General features: G+C 42.9%; 1 long non-coding RNA gene across 1 annotated transcript in view; it reads left to right on the forward strand.

Annotated features, from left to right (window-relative positions):
* Window positions 1–20058, forward strand: part of LOC142197309 (uncharacterized) — a 644898-nt gene that overhangs the window by 210305 nt on the left and 414535 nt on the right. The window lies entirely within an intron of this gene.

Here is a 20058-nt window from a genome sequence, read left to right on the forward strand (position 1 = left end):
AAGACAAAAAATGAAGGATGTCGCATGATCTTTGGCACCACATTATTGATGTGCCATTGCAGGTTTATACATTCACCCCAATATCTCCATACACAGTGAGTGAGACTGAGCATGTACGGTAGTGCACACAGGCCATACAACCTCAGAAGCCTTTATTCACACCTCAGCATTTTGCATGTGTAAGCCAAAACCAGGATTAGGTTGGAAATACAGCACAGGTTCAGGTTTCCAAAGCGGACCCCAAACAGAAAGCTAATTCACATAAAAAGCGGTTACCTTAGGAAACCTGCGGACCCTATAGATTTTAATGGGGTCCTCTCGATTTCCATCCAAAAAGGACGGAAGAGAATCCCGGAGAGCCAACGCTGGTGTGAACCCAGCTTAAACCAGTAATTTTTTTCGCAGACAGCATACGTATACATTCATTTCAATGTACTGATTCAGACATTGGGGGTTTTTTTTCACGGACTGTGGATCTGTTAAGAAAAAAAAAAAACATTTTCAACCACAGACAGCACTCCGCCTGCATATAAGCAGTGTGAATAATGCCATAATAGTCAATTGGGATCTGTTGTCCAACATTAGATGGACCGTCTTTATTGCTTAATCTATTATTAGGATCCTGCAATGGACCATAAGAATGGATTCAATTACAAAAGTCTGAACGCACCAGTTCATGAGCGTCATATGGAGATACAACTGCTGAGTAATGCGCTAGTGTTCATAAGTCCAAGTGTCTGGGAAAGTTGGGTAACGGTATCCTGCCATAATAGCAACTGACAGTCTTCCAATAATAGATGTAGCTAAAGATCACATGACAATCATTTTTAAGAACTGAAGAAAAGAGGACACATGTGGAGATTGACTAAGCTCGGAGAAATCGGACAATTATAGTAAATGTATTTCTTATTTCAGATTCAATTTCCTACAACAAAACAAATCTACAAGTTTCTACCCTGACTTTGTAAGGACAATAGGCACAGATGTCACCAGTACATATAAGGATAAAGCAGATGTCCTATAGACAATGGCCATTGTTTACACCATCTTGGAAGTCTATTGTCACATGGCCAGCTTAAAGGGGTTTACCCACAAAAGACATTTATGACATATTCACTGGATATGCCTTAAAAGAAGTCTGTCACCAGGGTGAAGCATATTACACCAGTAACACAGATAGGTCAGGCTCATCTGATTGTAATGCTTTTCTCATGAAAAGTACTGGTAATTCTTCTATTGTCAAGATATTCTTTTTATTTTAGAATATTCAAATAAGCAAGCTGGAGCACGGAGTGCGACTCCATTGCTCCAAACAACTATGCCCCACACTGCTCTAATATACCCTGCTTTATTTAAATGACAGGGCCAGGAGAGATTTCGGTTTAGCTCCCTGGCCCTGTCACTCAAAGAAGGTAGAGGAAGGGAAAGGAGAGTGTATTAGAGCAGTGAAGGGTATAGTAGTTTGGAGCAATTGGATTTCCCTCAGTGCTCCAAACTGCTCATTTGCATATTTTGAAATAAATTAATATCCCTGCAACTGGGGCACAAATTTTCATGGGGGAACAAAGCATTATGTAAGTCTGACCTATCTGTGTTACTGGTTTAATATACTTTACCCTGGTGACAGACTTTAAATGTCTGATATATGTGGATCCCACCACTGGGATCCGCAGCTATCACTAAAAATAATCCGCTCAGACTCTGTCCCATATCTTAGGCTGAGTTCAGACGGAGTTTTTTGGTCCAGAATTTGAGGCAGAGGCCACCTCAGATTCCGGTTCAAAAAACTGGTAGCCAATCCGGAATAGGCCCAAATGAATGGGCCTAGTCGGGAGTGTCTTCAGGCGGACGTCCGAGGCTGAACCGGCCACGGCATCCGCCTCAAAATCCTGACCAAAATAATCTGTGTGATCTCAGCCTAACACATACCCTGACCCTTATGAAAGTCAAATGCGGTTTGTGAGTCTGAGTAACTCTGTTCTGTACTTTCATTAACTCCCATTCACTTCATTGGGGTCACTGAAATAGTGTAACTCAGAGAACTATGCTGTTTCCATACAACCTTATCATAGCTGACAATGTGAATATGAGTGAGAGTTAGCTGAGGGACAAAATTTGGGGGGTTCATTTTAAAGATAGGCCAGAAATTTTGTTTGTGGGCAAAAATCATAAAAATTATGACAATCTCGTTTATGGGATTGAATAACTATAATATTTAAGTAAAACTCAATTAGTGTTGTGATTTCGGGGGGCATTCACACTTGTGCCCGTGTCCACCCGGCATTCATTTGAATGGGTTGTAAAAGTAATCCACCAGTGTCCGTATGCAGTCTCTCCACGGAAAACCTTTTTTTTTTTTGGCCGGACACAAAGTCCCCAACCTTGAAGTACTTCTCTAATATAGTATGAGTCCAAAGCTCTCTATAGTTATGTGAACAATGTAATCTGCGATGTGTGATCTGTTACCAAAAGATGTCGTCTGAGATTAACACTTTTCTCCCTCTCTCGGGGATTTAATTTTACCATATATTACATGGTTGCATGTCCTTTTCCACACACACTAAGCAATACCTCAAGGCAGATTTTTGCTGCTGATGTATTGATATAATTCAATGTGTCTCACAGTGTTTAATGCACATCCTCACCATTCACATAAGGCTTGACACTATCTATAAGTGCCCCTTGAGACATTGGACATTGGAATGTTTGCATTAGCAGCCTGGCAGCGTAATTGGAGCAAGTGAGTGGCCATATCTTAACTTGTTGCTAGCCTGTAATGGGTCACATAAATTTTGTGTACTGATCTCAGTGCATCACATAGATCCAATAATCTAGAGTATTCGTTAATCTGGCTGCATTTAGGTTAGGTTGGTTCAGTGCTACATCTACTTCCCCTGCTACTTCCTTGAAAGGGTTCCTTGCTATAATCAGTATGGGACAGTATGTCATTGGGAGACAGGGATAGCTAGCATCATAGATAACTGTAATGCTATTCCCCCTACCAGCATAATGTTCAGGCCGGACAGAGTTTCACAGTTTGAACTTGGTTGTGTGAATACAGGGAACGGCTTGTGATATCTTTCTTCATTGACACATTGACTTTCAATGGGTAAATCAGGGCCTGTGAAAACGGGTTGTGTTTCCAACCCATCAAAAAGTTGGGCATGTTTTACCTTTTCTCAGATCACTGCAGCACTTGCCTGAGTATATCGGTAGTGTGACTAGAGCCTTAGACAACTCCTGCTTCTTAGGATTCCTTGAAAATTAATGTACGACAGATTATCATCCTACTTGGACCTTTAGCAATGAGAAATAAACTGAGGGTAAAACTGTCAGCAAGTGTTTTATCTCTCTACACTGTAGAGAGAGTTTACTGTAGAGTCTACAGCATCACCACAAGGGAAATGACATATTACCAATCCCACAATAAAATCAATGGTTTATTCACATAATGCAGGACAGGACAGGTCCTCCGGAATGAGAGAGGTCCTTTGAAGTCATTCCCCACCCTGGCCTAGAGAAGATCCTGATCAGAGGGGCCAACTCTATTCATTCAGAATTTCTAAGTAAGGGGATAGGAAATTACTCTTCTAAACTGCAGAACCACTTGAAGATCGGGGACACAAGAAGCTAAACTGAGGCTGAAGGTTGAAAACTGCAGTTGAAATGAGATAATTTCAACTACTTTTGGCTTCATAAGAAGCGCAGCCTAAGAGTACCAATACCTGATGCCGAGGTCTAAATATTACATTGCAAACACAATATTGAAGATCCACTTCCAGACTCTCTCTCCTTTATATATCCTCTGCAGCTGACTTCAGATGCCAGTTTAGTTGACAATATATCGTCAATCCATTAATTTTGGCGACTTATTACAACCACTGAATTAATGGCATTTTCTAGTACTTTGACACTAATATCAAAAGAAGCCCTGATCTAATGAGTTTATGTGTAAATATGGCATATACTGTAATTACTACCTAGTCTGTGAATATCGTCAGTACATTTTTAGTTTGTTTTCACTATCCCCTGGTTTAGTACGGTATGCCGCAAGCATTTAGAGTGCTATTCATGGTGTATATTTCAGGGTGTAATACTGTGTCCTGAGGATTCCACACACACTGCAGGCCATGCTATACTTTAACACTATGGTTTATGAGACCCTTCATTGTACTACAGGTTTGTTTGTTCAGTGGATTTCCTAGGAGACATTCCCACTATGCACATGCCTTTCACCACATACGGTGCAGGGCAGGATTACACAATGCTTTCACCAGTGACATAATCTACGCTACAGTAGAACAATCCTTATATCCTCAGGGTACTTGGAAGTTTCTAAACTGTCTCCTTCAGATTCACTTTCAGGTGAAGCATCATTCCTGTGTTCTCAGTCACAGCATCTTATTCCTCGCCGGTGATATTTCTGTAATATATAAATGGTCAGATATCTTTTTATAATATAAATAATGGCTTATAAAGGTATATTCTAATGGTTTATTCACATCGCAAATTTGTTGCAGAAATTATGGAAATGGAATGGTTTCTAAAAGATATGTATGGATTTCTGCAAGCCCCACTCACATGTATTTCTGCAACTAATTTCCTGGGTGTGAATATGTCCTAAGGCTAGCTTAATATGCGGCAGAAATGTAAATGCAGAGGAAATGCATGCGCAATATCCACAGCAATGTATAGTAGCAGCAAAGCAGGTGAGATTTCAAGATATTTCATCAAAATGCTGCAAAAAAAATCTTTACAGAATAAGTACAGAAATGGACATGTGCTGTACAGATTTAGGTTGCAGATTTCACCCCTTGCATACCAAATCTGCAGCATTTCTGCAATAAGATTCACAACAACATAAGGAAAAAAAACACACCATTTTATGTCCTTCTTTTTCTACTGCACATTTTTGGCTGAAATGCTTTTGGGAACAATATCTTAAGGCTAATGCCCCACATGGCATCCCGCAGCTAAAAAGGGCTGAGAGAAAAAATGGGATTCACTAGAATCCTAGCCACTTTGCTGTGACTTTAAAATGCTGCGTTTTTTCCCGTAACGTTTCTGACACATGGGGCCTCAGCCTTAGCCATGTGTCAGAAAAGGCCAAGAACATAATAATCTGATTTACAGCTGGCTGTGGATGTGTAGGAGACAGGGGCCTAGAAAATGGGTTGCAAGGGTAGCAGTTGCACTAAGGCACCATTCACAGCTGATTTCAGGTTTCTGTTCAGGGAGTCTGCTTGGGAACCCCCGAACGGAAACCTATGCCGGGGCCCCGGGGGGTGGAATTTTTACTGACCTAAGCCAGTCCTGGACTGGCTTAGCATCGCCGTCTTGGCAGCCCGGCACAGGAAGCGAGCGATGGATTGGGGAGGCCCTGTAGACGCAGCGCTGCCTTAACTTACCTATTAGCAGCGCTGCTCCAGCAGCCGCCCCTCACACTTATCAGAGAGCAGGTCCTCTCCCTGCCTGCTCTCTGCCTGATAACGCCGTCCCCTCCGCTCCGCCCCTTCCTCCCCACACGCCAGGTGACGTGGCCATATAATCAAGCCCACACCCGACGTGCGCCTGTGTCCTATGCGGGGGGGGGGGGGGGGCTGGGGTTGGGTGCGCTCTGAAGACCGGACAGAGGGCCAGACCAAGAAGAGCAGGAAGCTGCAGGTAAGCGGACACCGGTGGGGGGGGAGGGGGTTAATCACTACACAGCGTAGGGTTCAAAAATTGAAACAATGTTTGGACTACATGCTGTGTAGTCAGGGGTGAACCTAGCCGTTTTGCCGTGGGGGGGGGGGGGTTGGGATTGGGCCACTTTCTATCGTCCACCTCAGGCGGCAAAAATGCTAAGTTCACCCCTGCCTATAGACTATAATGGGGACTGTGTGGTTTCCGCACAAAACATGCGGACAGAAAAGTGCTGCTTGTAGGGTCCTTGTGGTTTCAGCTTTTTTATGCGTATAGGTTTCCATTCGGGAAGTCCCCAAACAGAAACCCGAATGCAGATGTGAATGGGGCCATAGTTTATCTATAGGAGCTTCTAGTTACACCTCTGCAATAAATATAGGTTGGGGGTTAGCAACATAATATATATTGTATTTGTGGGACTACATATTGTATATCATATAGACAAATAGTTTTTTTTTTTTTGTTTTTTTTTCTTATGGTAGAGTTGGAAGGGACCTCAAGGGCCATCGGGTCCAACCCCCTGCGAGTGCAGGTTTTCCTAAATCATCCCAGCTATATGTTTATCCAGATTCCGCTTGAAGATTTCCATTGATGGAGCGCCCACCACCTCCCGTGGCAGCCTATTCCACTCTCTCACTACCCTCACTGTCAGAAAGTTTTTCCTAATGTCTAATCTGTATCTCTTTCCCTTTAGTTTCATCCCATTGCTTCTTGTACTTCCTTGTGCTAATGAGAATAGGGTAGATCCCTCTGCACTGTGACTACCTTTCAGATATTTGTAGACTGCTATTAAATCTCCCCTCAGCCTTCTCTTCTGCAAACTAAACAATCCCAGTTCTTTTAGCCGCTCCTCATAGGACATGGTTTGCAGACCTTCCACCATTTTGGTTGCTCTTCTCTGGACTTGCTCCAATATATCGATGTCTTTCTTGAATTGAGGCGCCCAGAACTGTACACAGTATTCCAGGTGTGGTCTGACCAGGGAAGAGTACAGCGGAATAATGACCTCTCTTGATCTAGATTCAATGCTTGTCTTAATACAACCCAGAATTTTATTAGTTGCTTGCACAGAGCCTTGCATTGTTAAGAGGGCAGTACAGAGGATTTGGATTTTTTTGAGATGTCCTTGCAGTAAAAAAGTGCAGTAAGTCCGGATAGGCTGGGTTTACATAGAGCATTTTATTGTTTTGGCATAAGATTTACAACAACTCATGTGTGAATAGCATTTGGTGCACACATTACACTCATCTGGAGGTCCATTGTATAGGGTAGACAGCCATTAACATTCTTTTTCACACTTTTCATATAAGTGCCCTCCTACTATATACTGGTGAGATTTTTGACACCTTTGAATTAATAGATACCAAATGTCTTTGGTTTTTCCTAACTTAGACATGCTTTTGTCTAATTATTATAGTATTTATGCTTCATTTTTACTTTTCACACCATATTGCAACACTGAATTAAAAATAAGTTTGTGCTACATGTGATAAAACAGTGTTGCTACAATGAATGACAAGGCCTAACTAGTTTTATGTCCCTTTTGCTTTCATCCAGAAGCGTATCTTGAAGCTCCTGGGCCACAATACAAAACCTGTTATGGGGCACTTGTGTACCTTGTGCCATTTGTGACAGAAGGACCTTCGAGGCCTGCTCAGGATCCAGGGCTTGGTAGCAACTGCTGCCTCTGCACCCCTTATGCAAAAAATGGCCAACCATAGATATAGGGTATATAAGGGTTTCTGAGTAGCGCTTTGTTGCAAATTTGTTTGTTGTGTTACTTTGTTGCCAAGATTTGGAAATAGTTTTTAAGGAAAGTGGGTGTGCTCTCAATGGTATGGTTTGCAGTGGGCTTGTTTTCTACCAATATTCAATTCTCAGGAAGGGAAGGTCTAACAAAACATGCAGCAAAAAAAAACAAAAAAAGTCCATGTTCCATATTTACATGCATTGCCCTCTGTATACAAGTCAAAAATCTGTACAAAATAGTGCAGCATGGTAAAATGCCAAGGGAGCTGTACTCCTCCAGATTTTACACAGCACAGCGCCGTATAGTGTAATGCTTCCTTAGTTTCTCCATACAGTATAATGCTCCTTTAGTGGCCCCCACAAAATATAATAACCCTTAGTGCCTGCACGTAGTATAATGAATCCCCCCTTGGTGGTTCCACACAGTTTAATGCCCCCATCCAATATTAGTCCCCCCGTAGTATAATGCTATCATTACTGGGTCCTACGCAGTATAATGTTCCCTTTATTTAGCCACCATACAATGTATTGTTCACTGTACTGGCCCCCACACAGTGACAATTAACTGCTTATTATTGGACTATTCCAATAGGTTGCAGCCCCTACTCATTGATCCCTATTGTTCACAGGCCCATCTCTTCTCTGGCTGTATCTGATTATTACATTTGGACTCTGAACAATGTCAGGATTTGATGAATTATTCAGCATATGGATGTAATGTGCAGCATTTCCAGGGACAGAAGTGGAGATGGGCCTGTGGGGGGGGGGATAGATTGGTGAGTAGATATTAGGATTTTCAGTATGTATTATGCTACACTTTTTTATTTTTCCATCACAAAATTAGATACGCCTTATTTTTTGTAGGATAAATTGTACCTCGTAATGGTGCCATTTGATATTCAGTATGATCTAATGGAAAGCTGGAAAAATTTCAGAATGAGGTGGAATTAGAGAAAAAACTGTGTGATCTGTACCCCAAATTTGTAAGTATTTATTGTATGATCCTCTTTCGATAACCCGGGCTGCTTGTGCTGTTATAATAAAACGAATCCTGTTGCAATAATTTATAATATGTTGATATTGGGTTCCCCTATAGAAGCAGCTCCGCTGACTGTTATTCAGTAAGGGTAGCTGGGTTAACCAAGTCTATACATATTTAGAGGAAGTGTAGATTTATTGGAACAGTCAAGGGTGCCTGGCAATTTTAAACACTACATGGAAAATGTCTGAAAAGAGGTTTTGACGGCGCAGATAGTAGATATAGGCATACAGTGAAGACAAACAAAGTGTATAGACAGAAGACATAATAAACAGAGACCCTTCCCACCTTTAAGCACTACAGATAGCTTCAGAATGGCTAATAATATGTGTATTAATGAAAAACGTATTGAAATTGTACTGCCTAATATAACCCAAATCTTTATGTTGATAATTATTTTCTATTTTCATGGCGTATCTAATCTATTTTTTCTATAGTGTTTGCTCAGTATATTGCTTGGAAAAACCCCACAGATTTCCACATAGACAGAGCACATTTGCAGAAAGAGGGGGCTGTATTTTGTTATATATACAGTATGTTATTTATATAGGACAGAGAGGCACAGAGCATTGCTCAGTTACATTGGCATATCATACATGGACTATTGCTAGGAAATGACCCTGGCATCATATTTCAGATCTTCACTGAACACCTTGATGTCAGGTAGGATTCCACATAAGAAACTTTGGATTCCATCATTTTTTTTGAAGATTTGCAACTGCAGTGAGTTCCATTTTTTTAAAAAAATCAGATTGTTTTAGTGCAAACATATGGAATGCTGCATGTACAAATCAGATGAATTAGGGAATGACACAAATGTGAAAGATAATTAAAGGGGCGCTATCATTGGGAAAAGTCATTTTTAACTAAGCATATACTTGCATAGCCTTTAGAAAGGCTATTCCACACCTACCGATTTACATACAAAAGGTAGGTGTGGAATAGCCTTTCTAAAGGCTATGCAAGTATGTGCTTAGCTAAAAATGACTTTTCCCAATGATAGCGCCCCTTTAAGGTAATCTGTACTGATAGTATGAAAATACAGGTTTCTAACCAAAGTAAAATTTGATATAGAGTAATTTTTTTTAAAACCTGTTAGAACATATTTTTATGTTGTATATCATTGACAATAGAATTATTTGTGTCCTGTATGATATACTATTTGTGTCCTGTATGATATACTATTTGAATGTATTTGTGATCTGTTAATTTTTATGTTTTGCTTTTTCAAATGCATTCAGCCATTTTAACCTCTTCCCACCACAGGCATTTTTTGATTTTCATATTTGACTTAATGCAATCTAAATCCCATAACTTTTTTGTTATAACCTTCACAGACACATATCAGGGCTTAATGTTTGTGTATCAATTTGTTCTCCATAATGGTACAATTTAACATTCTGCGTATTGTACTGAAAAACTGGAAAAAAATTCAGAATGCGGTGAAATTGGAGAAAAAGTATATTTGTGCAACTTTCTTACAGGGTTTTTTTTTTTTTTTTGTGTGTTCCCTGTGTAGCCAACATGACATGTTATCTGTATTCTATGTTTCAGTATAATTCTAGGGATGCCAAATTTATATTGTTTTATTTACGATTTATTGCCTTAAAAAATCCAAAACTTTCCCAAAAATTTTTTTCTTAGAGTCACTATTTTCTGATATTTTTTAGAATTTCCAATATGAACTTAGTCTACCTTTAAAACATTTTTTGGACAAAAAATACAGCCAAAAATTTGGCAAAAATTAGCTTTAGGAGCGAGCTGCCCTATCATGCCGCAGATTCCGCAGCTGAATCAGCCGCGGCGTCTGCGGCACGAGACTCCCTCGCGACTAGGTCCATTCATTTGGCCTTAATCCGGAGTGGAATGCCGCAACTGCATCGGCATCCAGATGTGGCTAGCCACAGGAGGCGTTTTTTGGAGCTGGATTAGGCCCAAATGGAGCCACATCCCTCCTACCTATCTAAGTGGGAGGCGGACTTAAACCTGTCTTTCCCGGATTCACAATGTGCTCAAATTCTTGAGTTTGCTCACAAGTGTTCAATAGCTAGAAATTACCAGAAGGCAGGTTATAAAATCTTGACCAGATGGTACCATGTTCTCTAGATTGCTCAGGTTTTAGCCGTCCTCTTCCTTTATCTGTTGGTACTTTGCCTCGGAGGAGGGAACACTCCTGCACATCTTCTGAAGCTGTTCTGTGTTGAGGGGGTTTTGGGAAGGTGTTCACAGTCTACTCGGTCAGATCTTTCAGACCCCTATCCCTTACACACCTGCCTTCTTTCTGCTCTACCTTTTGGATTTTTGTTTTTGGGCCTACCGTAGAACTTCCATACAGCATATGGTCAATGCTGCCAGAGCCTGTATTGCGGCGCTCTGGAAATCGGTTCATCCTCCTTCCCTCCGCCATTGGATCCGTAGGGTCAAGGATATCCAGAGCATGGAGGACCTCACGGCGTTCCTTCATGATGCTCGCGGGGCTTTCATGGATGCTTGGACTCCGTGGATACGTTTCCAGATTTCGGCTGGAAAGTGATCGGAAATCGGATTTTAAAATCAATCCTGAAATCTCAAGATTGGCTCAACCCTAATAAAGAAGTAACACATTAAAAGAAGGAACAATTGATTAATAAATTATACACAGAAGAAAGAAAGGGCACAAATTCTAGCACAAAAGTAATGATAAACTTATACCATTGAGTCAAAGCCCAGAGTGGATTCAAAAGGAATGGAAAATATAAAGGAAGACCAGGATGGGCACCAGTTTTCATGGATCCCTCATAGATTTCAGTGTATGGATCTGAGAAAATGAACAAAAATAGGACATGACCTATATTTTCACGGTCCGTGACAATGGAATGTCATAATAACAGTTATGTGAATGGCCCCCATTCACTGTCTGACATTAATACTGTCTGGTGACATACGGCTAGTATTCACTGTTGTGTGAATATAACCTTAGGTATGCATAGCTTATGCTACAGTCACACAACAGTGAATACTGGGCGGGTGATGTCCGTTTTTAGGTTTTTTTTTAACAGACCTCATACAGCAGCATTAATTTCACTGTCAGTGAGTAGGGACTATTGTCACAGATTGTCAAAATATATGTTCCACATATACTAATAGTCAGAAAAATTTCAGCTCAAACAAGATGCACTAGAATTACGCCAGTGTCTTGTCATAACCACAACAGAAGGTTTAGTCTAAAGTGTGTCTCCAACTTTAGAGCAGAGTCACACACAGCTTTTTTTTTTTTTTTTTTTGTAAAACAGATTTGTGTGACAATTTTCCCTTCAGTTTTTAGAGACAAAGTCAGAAGAAGATTGAAAAGAAAGAAGAAATATAGACTAAGAACTTAGATAGTGGGCGGTCCCAGTTTTTCTGCTCCAGTCTAGGACCACCCACCTGACAATAAAGGTATAATTGGGCTGTAGCTCACATTAATGAGAGCAAGGCGTTAAAAATAAAAATTCCAACTGTGCCAGAATCAATGGGGCAGCAGGATGCCAAAAGATGGAGTTGGTGGAGATGCTGAAAGGTCCTTTCTAAGCATTGCTCCCGAGAAGAAAATGGCTCTCTAATACAACAGCCATTGGAATAGGCCATTTATTTTCCGTGGAAGATCCATACAACCATGGACATGTTGCGGTGTTATTACCGTGTCATCTCCATCCAGTACATACAGTGGAGTAACTACTGCGGAAGCAGCAGAGGCAGCTGCCACAGGGCTCAGGACATTAGGGAACCCGGCGACAGCCGCTACCGCCGCAGTTTTTTCTTTTTTCTTAATAGGCTGTTACCAACTGGAGTTATTCCAGGCAGTAACGGACCCTATTTACTTACCGATCCTGGCTGGGCCGGGATCGGTAAGTGACACCGCGGGCCCCACAAAGACTGTTATTATACTTTGTAGACCCCTGAGTATAATGATCGGAGGCCCGGGAGACGTAAGAAACATAAACATAAAACATAAAAAATTGTGTTACTTACCTCTCCAGGCTCCAGGCAGGCTTCAACCTAGTTGTCTGACGTCTCTGACGTCACATGAACCCAGGTCATGTGACGTCCGACGTCATTGAAGAAGGCCAACAGCGGAGCCGGGGGACAGGTATCAGTGTTTTTTTATGTTTTTATTACCCTGGGTCTCCGATTATTATACTAGTATAATAATTGTTTATGGGTGTCCACAGTGGGACATAATACTGTGTGCAGGGGCCACTGAGGGATATAATAGTGTGTGCAGGAGCCACTAAGGGACATAATACTGTGTGCAGGGGCCATTAAAGGACATAATAGAGTACGCAGGAATGCGGAGGGGGGGCTCGGTCGAGGACTTCAGTGGGGGGGGGGCATGTCAAAAGTTCGCCACGGGGCCCCGCCATTCCTAGTTACGCCACTGAGTACATACATTGTATATCATGAGTCATTGTAGGTTATATGTGACTATCGCCATCCTTACAGCCTACAGAACTGTTTATAGATAAATAGTAAAGAGTCTGGGTAGTAGATATGGCCTCAGACATCTACAAATAGTCAAGTCAGCTGCGACAGTAGAATGTAGATGTAATAAAAATAATTTCATATTTGTAACAACTGCAGTTCTGGGTACATGCTGACTACAAGACATGTGTCACATTCTCTCTCCTTGGTGAATATTTCTTTTTACAACAGTCCAACTGCCTTTGTCACTAATACTATTATGGACCGTCATATAAATGTAACTCTATCCCACCTAATACAGATGACTTGCCTATAAACTATTTCAATCATTTGGATGGTAACTTTTCATTCAGTATTAAGTATCTCATTTGTAACACAAAGTACAGTGCTGTGTTCCTTTATTTGCTATACTGTATATATTTACTATTGTATAATGTGTAATATATTATGTTGACTACACAGTTTTTCTTATTAAAAAAAAACCACAATGCCGTACAGTACTTCAACTTTATGGCCATAAGCATGACGTGCGTGAGGCATTACATGTTCATACAGGGAAGGCTGTCAGTCACTAACAAAGGAAAGCTTCCCTCCGTACTTGCTACTAGCTGAGATTCACAGCATGGGTCGGTATTTATTAGGCTAATAACAGGCCTTCACTACACTGTTTCCTAAAACAACTCTGTGTGCTTATGATCCCTCTGTCCGGCCCTAAAAAACCTGCTGCTCCCACATAGCATGGCTTGTTCATGTGAAGCACTGCCTTTCTCAATACTTCCAGACGCGTTCTATAATTTTCTATAATTCTGTAATCCGTCGTTCACATTTATCTTGAGGACTTTTGGCAGACACACAAATCCTAAACAGCTTCGGATTCCCCATTCACCAGGCGAAAGATACTGTTGCCACTTGTGTCAGGTTAAAAAAATGTATACCATACAGTATATATTCTTTATAGAGGACCTTTCAACTCCTGGGGCACATGCGGTTTTATACACCGCTAGAAAGCCGACAGTGCGCTGAATTCGGCACACTATCGGCTTTCACATTCTGTGCCCACGGTGAAGAGCTATCGGTGCCAGTACCGTAGCTCTTCACTGTCAGAAGGGCGTTTCTGACAGTTTGTCAGGAACGCCCTGCCTCACAGTAGCGTCTATTGTGCTTTACTGTGAAAGCCGTGAGGAACGCCTCCCTCTCCTCCTGATAGTACTCGTCCATAGACTTCGTCATGGCTGGGTGGTAAGCAATGCCCCTTCTCACAGTACAGCGCTATAGACGGTACTGTGAGGAAGGGCGTTCCTGACTGTCAGAAATGCCCTTCTGACAGTGAAGAGCTATGGTACCGGCACCGATAGCTCTTCTCCCGGCGCATATAATGTGAAAGCTGATAGTGTGCTGAATTCAGCGCACTGTCGGCTTTCTAGTGGCGTATTACACCACATGTGTTCCAGGAGGCGGAAGGTCTTCTTTATTGTGGGCTCCTATGTAGGACATAGGCCAGTGTATCTTCTTAAACCAAAAGTCATAGATACTTATTCTCTTCAGTACGTTTTAAATCTAAAGGTATTTAGGTGTAAACTAGCTAAATGTATCCAAAAAAAACATTCTTTTAACATCAACATCCCATCTCCCAACTGTTGAAGACTAGAAAGAGGGAACAAAACGTGCGGCGCGCGCAGCGCACCGCAGCAAGTTAGGCCCCGCCCACTTTTATGTTGACTCCACCCATTCTCATTCAATTTTCATGTGATTCCACACAGTATAATCCTCCTACAGTCACCCATAAATTATATCTCCCCCCATTTTCATATACACCCTTCATCTACCCCTAGTTTCATGCCCCCCCCTCTATCTCTGTCCCCAGTTTCATGCCATTCTCCCCCTTTATCTGCCCACAGTTTCATTTCCCCCCCATCTCTGCCCCGTGTCATGCCGTTCTCCTCCCTTCATCTGCCCCAGTGTCATGCCATTCTCCCCCTCCATCTGCCCCAGTGTCATGCTGTTCTCCCCCCCTTCATCTGCCCCAGTGTCATGCTGTTCTCCCCCCCTCCATCTGCCCCAGTGTCATGCTGTTCTCCCCCCTCCATCTGCCCCAGTGTCATGCCGTTCTCTCCCCTCCATCTACCCCAGTGTCATGCTGTTCTCCCCCCTCCATCTGCCCCAGTGTCATGCCGTTCTCCCCCCTCCATCTGCCCCAGTGTCATGCTGTTCTCTCCCCCTCTATCTGCCCCAGTGTCATGCCCTTCTCCCCCCTCCATCTGCCCCAGTGTCATGCTGTTCTCCCCCCCCTTCATCTGCCCCAGTGTCATGCCATTCTCCCCCTCCATCTGCCCCAGTGTCATGCCATTCTCCCCCCTCCATCTGCCCCAGTGTCATGCTGTTCTTCCCCCCTTCATCTGCCCCAGTGCCATGCCATTCTCCCCCCTCCATCTGCCCTAGTGTCATGCTGTTCTCCCCCTCTTCATCTGCCCCAGTGTCATGCCATTCTCCCCCTCCATCTGCCCCAGTGTCATGCCATTCTCCCCCCTCCATCTGCCCCAGTGTCATGCTGTTCTTCCCCCCTTCATCTGCCCCAGTGCCATGCCGTTCTCCCCCCTCCATCTGCCCCAGTGCCATGCCGTTCTCCCCCTCTTCATCTGCCCCAGTGTCATGCCGTTCTCCCCCTTCATCTGCCCCAGTGTCATGCCGTTCTCCCCCTCCATCTGCCCCAGTGCCATGCCGTTCTCCCCCCTCCATCTGCCCCAGTGTCATGCCGTTCTCACTCACTCACACACACTCACACACACACTCACCATTCCTCGTTCCCTCGCAGCTCTCTCCCTCATACACATATTGTAGCCGCGATGTGATGACGTCATCACATCGCGGCTACAAATGCCGGAGGCCCGGAGCTCAGCGTTAAAGCCGGAGCTGAGCTGTGACAGCTCCGGCTTTAACCGCCTATGCATTCAGCTCATCGGCGTCCTACCGCCGATGAGCTGAATACATAGGCGTTTAAAGCAGGAGCGGTCAGCTCCTGCTTTAACGCTGAGCTCAGTTGGAGTCGGGACATGCCGACCGGGACCATTTTGTTAGGTCCCGGCCGCGCCGCGGGGCCCCGCTTAGCGCGGGGCCCCGGGCGGTTGCCCGGCTCGCCCGGCCCTGGATCCGCCCCTGTGGGTGACTTTAACTTCCCCATTAATATCCCTATCTGTCCCTACCTCTCTGTTCCTAGCACTAATCTCCTACTTAGGCCTTTCACAACTTACTACATCTACTACACACAAAGATGGCAATATGCTTGATTTGGTCTTCTGGCAACCTTTGTACATGTCACAAACACACCTTCGTAAGCCATGCTCTCGGTATGCCGAACATCTGTGGAGAGAGTCATACTCGTCTGCAGATTTTCTCCAAATTCAAGCTGAAATTCCATAATTCTTCCTCCCCCCACCTTGCCAAACAATCCTAATTCTCCACTTTCATCCTATCATTATCCAATAACCCAAAACAACTTTGACACTTCTCACTCTCAAAGTGCAGGCACCTATTACAGATCTGTGTGTTGACAACCTGGCCACTTGCTTCAAAGACAAAATTGACAAGACATGTCAGAAAATAATCTCCCAATTTCAAGCAGCATTGATCCCCTTCCCTCCTACATGACTTATTCACTCTGATCCTTTGATCCAATTACAGAAGAAGAAATCTCTCAGCTCTTGTTTTCTTCTTGCCCCAATCTGCATCCTTAGGTGCATTAGTGACCCTGTTCCCTCACCTTGTTCAAACCATCTTACCGGCCATCGCTTCACACCTCAGTAAAGTATTTCAGGTATCTTTCCTTCCTATTTCAGACATGCTGTGATAACACCAGTAGAGAAAAAACCCTCCCATGACCCATCCTGTGCTGCCAACTACTGACCCATCTCTAATCTCTCATCTCTAGAGATGAGCGAGTAGTATTCGATCGAATACCTCGCTGCCATAGGAATGCGTGTAAGCGGCCGAACATCAAGGGGTTAAGCGCATCAAACGATACGCTTAACCCCTTGGTGTTCGGCTGCTTACACGCATTCCTATGGTAGAGAGATATTCCATTGAATACTACTCGCTCATCTCTACTCATCTTCACATGGACATGGAACAGGAAGAAGCTTTATGCGATGAGATAATGGTTTCACGTGACCAAGATCGTACCCCTTCCTCAGATCTCTAGAATAATGTGCAGCTGATACCAAAAGAAGCACACACGGCCAGTTCTCATCTGATCTCCTTACTGCTAAATCTAATGATTACTATTCTTTACTCATTCTTCTGGATTTCTCCAGAGCATTTGGCACTGTCCATTCCCACTCGTCCTCAGCATGCTCCTCATCCTCAGCACGCTCCACTCTTTTGGCCTCAAGGACCCTGCTCTCTGCTAGTTCTCTTCCTATCTCTAACCACTCATTCAGTGTATTATTTGCTGGCTCTACCTCTCCCCCCCTGCCCTGCCGTTGGGATTCCTTATGGCTCAGTCTTAGCTACACTCCTCTTCTGTCTCTAAACAACCCCTACTGGACAAACTGTCAGCAGACTTGGCTTTCAGTACCACATTTATGTTAATGAAACCCAATTATATACGTCTACAAAACACTAGTGATTCTCTTTCCACTTTTTCTAACATTGTGTCTTCTCTCCGTATCTGAAACTTAATACATCAGAAAGGAAGCTTTTTGTGTTTCCACCATCTATCGAAATCTGACCTTTCCATCTCTGTCTGTGGTCTTCCCATAACTCTGAGTTAACATGCCCTCTGTCTTGGGTTTCTGGTTGACTCAGACCTTTCTTTCACCCTTATGATCAGTCACTTTCAAGTTCAAGATATCTGCAGCGAAAAACACCTCCCGAATCTGTCCTTTCTACAACAGGAACATCAAAACCCTGAATTCATTCTCATATTTATTACTGGAACTCGGTACTTATTGGTCTTCCACTTAATAAACTCTCCATTCTAGTTACTTATTTTTACCAAACCCATGGGCCGCATGCCATTTGATCTACGGAAAGATTATAGTAAATGCATGCATACCTTACAAAAATCGAATCCCAGTTTCTAAATGGTTACAGTGTGCAAACTAATACATATATTGTATTAATGTTCCTACAGGTCCAGTGACTTGAACAGTGTGATCTCTTGGTCTACTGTTAACACTACAGTGACAAAAATATACACCATTCTTATGATGACACCGATGTTGACACAGCAGTCACTATACACAAAGTAGGGGGAGATGTGATCGAATGACAGCAAACACTGGATCTTACAGTGAAAGTGTATTTACTCATTCTACTAGATCAATGTAGCAATACAACCTTTACATCACTTATTAATGTGTCATATATGGAAACATGGCTTGTACATAGGAAGGCATAGGAAGAAAATGTAAACACATATACAGTAGAGCATTTTAACATACTTTAAAGGGATCCTGTTACATTTAACATGATTAGGGTTATTGGGTAGGGGGAGCTGAACAGACTTATATATAGTATTATATTCCTGTTCATTCTATGCTTAGTAGTCTTGTGGGTGGCCCTACTCTGCCATTAATAGCTATCTCTGTTTTTATGCAATACTGTCAAGGCTGTCAGTCACTAAAACCACCCACTGGACTCCGATGTCTAGAATGAGTGGAAAATTAAATGAATAAATAGAAAGTTTTACTGTAACTTTTTAATCCATGGCAGGTTCCTTGTAAGGGTTAATTGCTTGTAAACAGTAGATTTCTGATAGATCATAGGTGCACTGATGTAGACCAGATTGAATGTCGGCAGGTTCACATCTAGGTTGCTAACCTGATTATTTCTTATTTTGTCTAGACATCATAAAGATTGTACATGAAACATGTCTACAATCCAGAATACAGATCTGAAGATATAACATCATTTACTGGCCTCTATAAAATGATTACAATCACAGGTTCCTACAGATGGAAGTATCTGAATTTTTTTTTGTATCACCTGCATTGAAAAAAAGATTCATGTATTGACAGACTGTCCCTGTATGAGTTTGTATACAAAGTTGGTTGTCATTTGTGAAGTAGTCTGACTGACTCCTAAGCCCATAATGAGGAGGAATTTAAATTTAGGTATACTAAATCTTTCTTCACAATACTACACTGTCTACCAGAGATGAGCGAACACCGTTCGATCGAATAGGTATTTGGTCGAATATCAGGCCGTTCGAGGTATTCGTTTGCAATTGAATACCAGGCCACGTACGCAGTAAAAATTTGTATCCCCTCCCACCTTCACTGGTGCTTTTTTGCACCAATAACTGCACAAGGGAGGTGGGACAGGAACTACGACAATGGAGGCAGTGAAAAAATTGAAAAAAAAAACCATTGGCTGCCAAAAACACGTGACCTCCCATTTATAAGAATAGCCAGCGCCATCTTTGTGTCATTTGCGGTGAGAGATAGGGAGAGAGAGAGAAAGATCTGCTGAGGGCTAGATAGCTTCTAGTAGTCAGGGAAAAACGGAAGAACAACAACAGCTCTTTTCAGAGCTATACACTGCAGGGAGAGGAGTCGAGATTTCAACGGGGTGTCTCCCCACATCAGGGATACGGAGCAATTCAGTCCAGCGATATACGCTCAACCCAGCTTTACAGGAGGTGTCCCCCCAAACACCTAACAGGGATACAGAGCAATTCAGTCCAGCCAGATACGCTCAACCCAGCTTTGCAGGCAGTGTCCCGCCAAACACCTAACAGGGATACAGAGCAATTCAGTCCAGCCATATAGGCTGAACCCAGCTTTTCAGGCAGTGTGTAACCCCAAAACAGGGATACAAAGCAATTACGTCCGGCTATGTACGCTCAATCCAGATATCCAGGGTGTGGGGATACCCCCCAAAAGCTAAGTGTGATACACAGCAAATCAGTCATGCTATATAATCTCAATCCAATTTTTAGGGGTCTACCCCCCAAAAGCTAAGTGTGATGTACAGTAAATCAGTCACGCTATATAAGCTCAATGAATTGGTTGTAAAGCAGACCGCTGGCAAGCCGCCGCCTGTCCAGTTTCTCCGGGGTTTAGGACGGAAATCCCATGGTGGACAGCGGCGGTAGTGTGAACCCTCCTTTACATAAAAGATGGTATGGGACTAGAGATGAGTGAATA

The sequence above is a fragment of the Leptodactylus fuscus genome, chromosome 3 (assembly GCF_031893055.1).
Source record: "Leptodactylus fuscus isolate aLepFus1 chromosome 3, aLepFus1.hap2, whole genome shotgun sequence".
NCBI lineage: Eukaryota > Metazoa > Chordata > Amphibia > Anura > Leptodactylidae > Leptodactylus > Leptodactylus fuscus.